Genomic DNA, 7,641 nt, shown 5'->3' on the forward strand with positions numbered 1-7,641 from the left:
AGAAAGAAAGAAAGAAAGAAAGAAAGAAAGAAAGAAAGAAAGAAAGAAAGAAAGAAAGAAAGAAAGAAAAGAAAGAAAGAAAGAAAGAAAAGAAAGAAAGAAAGAAAGAAGAGAAAAGAAAAGAAAAGAAAAGAAAAGAAAAGAAAAGAAAAGAAAAGAAAAAAGAAAAGAAAAGAAAAGAAAAGAAAAGAAAAGAAAAAAGAAAAGAAAGAAAAAAGTGCTGGGATTACAGACATGAGTCTCCGTTCCCTGCTCGAAGTAAACTATTTTGAAGGAAGATAGCAAGTTGCAAAACTAAAACACAGGCTAAAAATGATCTTAAAACGTTTTACTGAGATGTTAAGTGGAGCTTTACTATAAACAAGAAGTTCAGCCCCCATGACCAGGGATCAGGTTTGACTCACCTAAGAAGCCCTCAAGTCCTGTGCTCTGGAGAATAATCTTTGATAAGCCACATCTTACAACCTTGGCTGTTCTATGGAGTATTTTTCTTTTAGATCTGGTAAGATTACTGCAATCCTGGGAATGTATCAAAAAAATTGTTACGAAAACACAAGATGTTATTAAAATAAAAATAACTATAACCCAAAAAAGGTATAAAAATAACTACAAACATAATAAAGTTAGCCCATTATTCTGATGTCTCAAAAATAATTTAAGTATAATAATATGTTCTATTATCATTTATATGTTTTATTTACATACACCATCTGAGGTGTTTGAAATGTCTTAGAAATCAACCATACTAATAAATATATTTTGTAATTACAGTTTAAAATTGTTTGGGGAAATGTAATTAATTAAATTTAATTCTTAAATGTTCAAGAAAATTTAGTTTTCAAATATTAGATATATGAGGTTTAATAATCTGAGCATTAAACAAAGTACAAATAGCTAGGAGTATTCTTCTCCACATCCCAAAGCCCCTGGTCATTAAAGAATGTACCCAACAGTTCAGAGGGATAATGATGTGGTTGGGCTTTGTGTCCCCACCCAAATCTGATCTTGAGTTGTAATCCCCATTATCCTCATGTGTCATGGGCAGGACCAGGTGGAGGTAATTGGATCATGGGGGCAGTTTCCTACCTGCTGTTCTCGTGATAGTGAGTGAGCTCTCATGAGATCTGATGGTTTTATAAGTGTCTGGCAGTTCCCCTGCTTGCACTCACTCTGTCCTGCCACCCTGTGAGAAGGTGCTTGCTTCTCCTTTGCCTTCCACCACGATTGTAAGTTTCCGGAGGCCTCCCCAGCAATGCGGAACTGTGAGTCAATTAAGCCTCTTTCCTTTATTAAATTACCCAGTCTCAGGTATTTTTTCATAGTAGTGTGAGAATGGACTAATACAGTAAATTGGTAACAAGGTAGTGGGGCACTGCTATAAAGACACCCGAAAATGTGGAAGTGAATTTGGAACTAGGTAACAGGCAGAGGCTGGAACAGTTTGGAGGGTTCAGAATAAGACAGGAAGATGTGGGAAATTTTAGAACTTCCTAGAGACTTGTTGAATGAATGGTTTTGACTAAAATGCTAATAGTGATATGGACAATGGAGTCCAGGCTGAGACTGTCTCAGATGTAGATGAGGAACTTACTCTGGAGCAAAAGTGACTCTTGCTGTGCTTTAGCAAAGAGACTGATGGCATTTTGCCCCTGCCCTAGAGGTCTGTGGAACTTTGAACTTGACAGAGATGATTTATGGTATCTGGCAGAAGAAATTTCTAAGCAGCAAAGTGTTCAAGATGTGACTTTGGTGCTCTTAAAAGCATTCAGTTTTATGCATCTGCAACAAGATGGTTTGGAATTGGAACTTATGTTTAAAAGGGAAACCAAGCATAACAGTTTGATAAATTTGCAGGCTGACAAAGCAATAGAAAAGAAAAACCCATTTTCTGAGGAGAAATTCAAGCCCACTGAAGAAATTTGCTTAAGTAATGAGGAGCCAAATGTTAATCTCCAAGACAATGGGGAAAATATTTCCAGGGCATGTCAGAGGTCTTCTTGGCAGCCCCTCTCATCACAGGCCCGGAAGCTTAGGAGGAAAAAATGGTTTCATGGGCTGGGCCCAGGGCCCTGCTGCTTTGTGCAGTCTTGGGACTTGGTGGCCTGCATTCCAGCTATGGCTAAAAGGGTCTAAGGTAAAGCTCAGGATGTTGCTTCAGAGGATGCAAGCACCAAGCCTTGGTGGCTTACCTGTGGTGTTGGGCCTGTGGGTGTACAGAAGTCAAGAATTGAGAATGGGAAACATCTGTCTAGATTTCAGAGGATGTATGGAAATGCTTAGATATCTAGGCAGAAGTTTGCCACACGGGCAGAGCCCTTATGGAGAACCTCTGCTAGTGCAGTGTGGAAGGGAAATATGGGGTCAGAGTCCCTACACAGAGTCCCTGCTGCAGCACTGCCTCATGGAGCTGTGAGAAGAGGGCCACTGTGCTCCAAATGCCGGAATGGTAGATCCATCAACAGCTTGCACCATGCACCTGGAAAAGCCACATTCAATGCCAGTCTGTGAAAGCAGCTGGGAGGGGGGCTGTACCCTGCAAAGCCACAGGGTTTAGCTGCCCAAGACCATGGGAACCCACCTCTTGCATCAGCGTGACCTGGATGTGAGACATGGAGTCGAAGGAGATGATTTTGGAGCTTTAAGATTTGACTGCCCCACTGGATTTTGGACTTGCATGGGCCCTGTAACCCCTTCATTTTTGCCAATTTCTCCCATTTGGAATGAGTGCATTTACCCAATGCTTGTACCCCCATTGTATCTAGGAAGTAACTAACTTGCTTTTAATTTTACAGGCTCATAGGTGGAAGGGAATTACCTTGTCTCAGATGAGGCTTTGGACTTGGACTTGGTTTAATGATGGACTGAATGAAGACTTTGGGGCACTGTTGGGAAGGTATGATTGGTTTTGAAATGTAAAAAGGATTTGAGGTTTGGGAGAGGCCAGGGGTGGAATGATCTGGTTAGGTTCTGTGTCCCCACCCAAATCTCATCTTGAATTGTAATCTCCATAATCCCCATGTATCAAAGGTTGGACGAGGTGGAGGTAACTGAATTATGGGGGTGGTTCCCCCCATGCTGTTCTCGTGATAGTGGGTGAATTCTCACAAGATCTGATGGTTTTATAAGCATTTGGCATTTCTCCTGCATGCACTCCCTGCCACCCTGTGAAGGAAGTGCCTGCTTCTCCTTTGCCTTCCACCATGATTGTAAGTTTCCTGAGACTTCCCCAGCAATGCAGAACTGTGAGTCAATTACACCTCTTTCCTTTATAAATCACCCAGTTTGGGGTATTTCTTCATAGCAGTATGATAATGGACTGATACAAGTAACATGTAGCAAGAATAACTGGGATTGATGTCAGTACCCAATGGGAAAAGTGGGAATGAAATGGGGAGGAGTGCACAAAAAGCTTCAGTTATACCAAGTTTACAACTTAAATGGGGCTTTTTGCTGAATAGGTGCCCATAACATTACATGCTAAACATTTTTTTATGTTAAAATATTTCAAAATAAAACAAATTTACAACTGTACTTGAACAAGGAGAAAATGTCCCTGATCAAAAATATGGTCTCAGTCCTAAATAAATGGCTAGGTTGGTTAAAATCACACTGAAAAACTTTTACATGTTGTAATCTTACCCCAAAGGCAGAATTTTACGAGTTGAAAACCATTTTAACTGGTCAAGTGAGATAAGTACATTGCAATTAGCCTTAATGTTTGATTTTAATGCCACTAACCATTAAATATATGTTCATCTATTTCATTTCTTAGATGTTCATGAAACTCTTAATTTTCCAGAAATTAAGTCGCATTGCCTCTGTGGACTTTTGACTTGTGCTGTGCCCTCAAAAACTGTTTATATAAAACATTTACTATACTAATAAATTCCGTAAGTTGGGTTAACCAAGCAAGTTACCAGTAGTAAACTATTTTTACGTTGACTTTGGGAAGCAATAGCTATAATGGAAAACAAAATTACAGCAGTAAATAAATAATCTTTTAGTGCATTATAGTTGATTCACATCACGAAGAGAAAAGAAATATGAAAACATACGTAACTAGTGCTATTCTATACCTTATACAGCTTTGCAGTGGCTAAAGCCACCATAATTTGGGCTGAGAATTGTCATCAGTCTAGGTCATGTACTGGGCCATCATCAACACTGGGAAGTTTGTTACTCAGAGCCACTTAGAATGCATTCTGGCAGATCACTTGAGGTCAGGAGCTCAAGACCACCTTGGCCAACATGGGAAAACTCTATCTGTACTAAAAATACAAAAATTAGTTGGGTGTGGCAGCATGTGCCTATAATTCCAGTTACTCAGGAGGCTGAGGCAGGAGAATTGCTTGAACCTAGGAGTCAGAGGTTGCAGTGAGCCAAGGTTGTGTCACTGCCCTCCAGCCTGAGGGACAGAGTGAGACTCCGTGTCAAAACAAAAACAAAACACATTCTTCGCAGTAGTCTGCAGAGGGAAGCTCTGTCTAAAGGCGTTGGCAGGGCTCATGTCTGAATTGAGAGCTCAAAATCTCTGGAATTGACCAAGTTAAAAGAAAGGTTACTTGTTTTCCACAGATGCTGTATTAGTCTGTTTTCATGCTGCTGATAAAGACATATCCGAGACTGGGCAATTTACAAAAGAAAGGGATTTAATAGACTCATAGTTCCACATTCCTGGGGAGGCCTCACAATCATGGTGGAAGGTGAAAGTCACATTTCACATGGTGGCAGACAAGAGAAGCGTTGAGAGCCAAGCAAAAAGAGTTTCCTCTTATAAAACCATCAGATCGTGTGAGACTTATTCACTACCAAGAACAGCCCCCATGACTCAATTATCTCCCAGTGGGTCCCTCCCAAAGCACAAGGGAATTATGGGAACTATAATTTGATACAAGATTTGGGTGAGGACACAGCCAAACCATATCAGATGCCAACTGAGATCTGGTGGCAGAGTGGAACCTCCAGGAATTCTGAGATGAAGGACCTGAGTGCCAAAGTGCCCATATATTTACTTATTTCGATTGTATTGATTCCAAGTAACTATACTTAATGCATGTGTACTGACACCATGGGTCATCATTTGCATGATCAATTCTGTATTTGCTGATTCCACACTTTCAGAAACTTCAGAAATTGATGTTTGCTATTTGAGTCCAGACTGGCTCTCAAAGATTTCTTTTTCTTTGTTTGTTTCTTTTCCTCTCTTTTTTTTTTTTTTTTTTTTTTTTTTTGAGACAATGTCTTGCTCTTTCACCCCAGTGGGAGCACAGTGATGCAATCACAGCTCACTGCAGCCTCAAACTTCTGGTCTAAGGTGATCCTCCCACCTCAGTCTCCCAAAGTGCTCAGATTACAGGCATGAGCCACTGTGTCTAGCCCAAGATTTTATTACTTTTGTAACTTGTACACTTAACTCTCTGCTTGTATATGACCTTTTTTTGTTTGTTTTACTGCTAAACTCAACTCAAGACAACAGGGTTTGAGGACACCTCCCTTTGACATAGTCACTATTTGCTAAAAGTGGAAAGCAAGTAAGGAAGACAGCACAGCACTCACCACTGCAGCCAGGGGACCTCAGCCCTGCAAGCATGCTGCAGTGGAGAGGGGCACTGCCTTATGCACTCCCGGGGTGAGGGCCCTGGATCCTGGCATTTGCTGGCTGTGTGACCTTCGGTTAGTAATTTTACTTCTCTGGACTGCGGTTTTCTCAGTGAAAATGGATTAACAATACCTTTCTTATTCAGGGCCAGGGTTAGGGCCAGGTGAGTGAAACCAGATCATGCAAGCACAGCCACATTCTTTCTTAAAATTTTGACGCTTTGTTCATCATGGATTTTCTTGGAGTTATTTAATTAATTTATTTACTTTTTTGAGACAGAGTCTTACTCTGTCACCCAGGCTGGAGTGCAGTGGTGCAATCCCAGCTTACTGCAACCTGCCTCAGCCTCCCAAGTAGCTGGGATTACAGGCATCCACCATCATGCCTGGCTAATTTTTGTATCTTTAGTAGAGATGAGGTTTCACCATGTTGGTTGGGCTGGTCTTGAACTCCTAACCTCAAGTGATTCCCCCCACCTTGGCCACCCAAAGTGCTGGGATTACAGGCGTGAGCTACTGCACCCGGACTCTTGCCGTCATTTTAATTTTGCAAATACTGCATTAAAATATTATTTATCTTGCTGAGTTTTGGGAGATCCCCCTTAATTTTGTGTCTGAGGCAAGTGCCTCACCTCCCTCACCCTAGTCTGAGTTGTATCATCATCCAAGGCAATGCGTGGGAATAATCCTAGATTCTTCATTCTTAACCCCACCCCACGTCCAGACAATCTCCAAGTTTCATGGAATCTAGTCTCCCTCTCTTATTGCTTTCTTTTTCTCTATTCCCATTTGTTTCGTCTCTCATCGCTCCCCTGTGAGATGACTGAAAAAGCATTCTAACTAGTCTATTCCAACTAGTCCACCTGTCTTCCCTCCAACGCATTCTCCAAGTCACTGCCAGTGGGGCCTTTCTAAAGGGCAAACCTGATCCCATCACTCTCTGGCTTTAAAGCCTTCAAGATGTCCTCTACCTTTCAGGAAAACCTAAACTCATCCCCATGGTCTTTCATATCCTGGCCCTTGCCCAGTTCTATAGTCTTGTTTCCTGCCATAACCCCCACTCCCACAAGCATGGTGGTATTTCATGCTGCCAGGCCTTTGTGCATACTTTCCCCTGTCCCTGGAATGCCCTTCCCCATTTCCTTATCTAGCTGACTTCTTATATTTCAAAGCTCATCTCAAGGATACTTCCTCTGGAAGGAATTGGCCGCCTAGATAATTGAACGTATCTGTGTTCCCAAAGCACTTCATGTGTCCTCTATCATTGCTTCCATCATGTTAGACTGAATTCATTGATGTACTTGCTGTATTAGATTATTAGTGCCTTAAAAGCAAGGATTATGACTTTTTATCTTTATATTCCCGTCTCCTAGCACAGCGCTAGTGAGACTCAATAAATGTTTGTTGAATGACTGACTGACTGAATTATATAAAAGGACATAATAATGCACTGTACATAGTAAGTACTTGAAAGTATTATTCTCTTTCCTTTTTTGGTTTTGCACCCAGCTACCCCAACGATAGATGTATGGTTGTTGTCTTCAGCAACCAGATACTTTTTAAGTACTGATACTGAGTCTGTCACTGCTGGTTGGAGGCTTTGATTGAAGGTATTCAATTTTACTAAATAAACTGTGCTGATCCCAGTAGTCTAAAGGATAGATAAGAACTGATTCTTACTCTTTAAGAATATTCAGTCTAATATAACTGAATGTGACAAATACTCAGTTTATGCTAACATAAGGCATTTTGCACTAAAGTACCATACAAAAGGCTGTGGGGGTTATATAACTTGGACTTGAAGAATCAGTGGAGTAAGAGCTGGAGACAGAACCTTCCACATGGGGGACACAGAGGCACAGAGGTGGTGAGCCACAGAACATTTGGAAATAGAAAGTAGTTCTGATGGACTACATAAGGGGACCTGAAGAAGCAAAACTTATAAAGATGGTTGAGAACACATTTCGGACACCCTAAAATACCACATGGAGGAAATGTGTGCTTGACCTGAGATAATAAGAAACCACAGAAGGGCCAGGCGCA

This window comes from Piliocolobus tephrosceles, chromosome 9 (assembly GCF_002776525.5).
Source record: "Piliocolobus tephrosceles isolate RC106 chromosome 9, ASM277652v3, whole genome shotgun sequence".
Lineage (NCBI taxonomy): Eukaryota > Metazoa > Chordata > Mammalia > Primates > Cercopithecidae > Piliocolobus > Piliocolobus tephrosceles.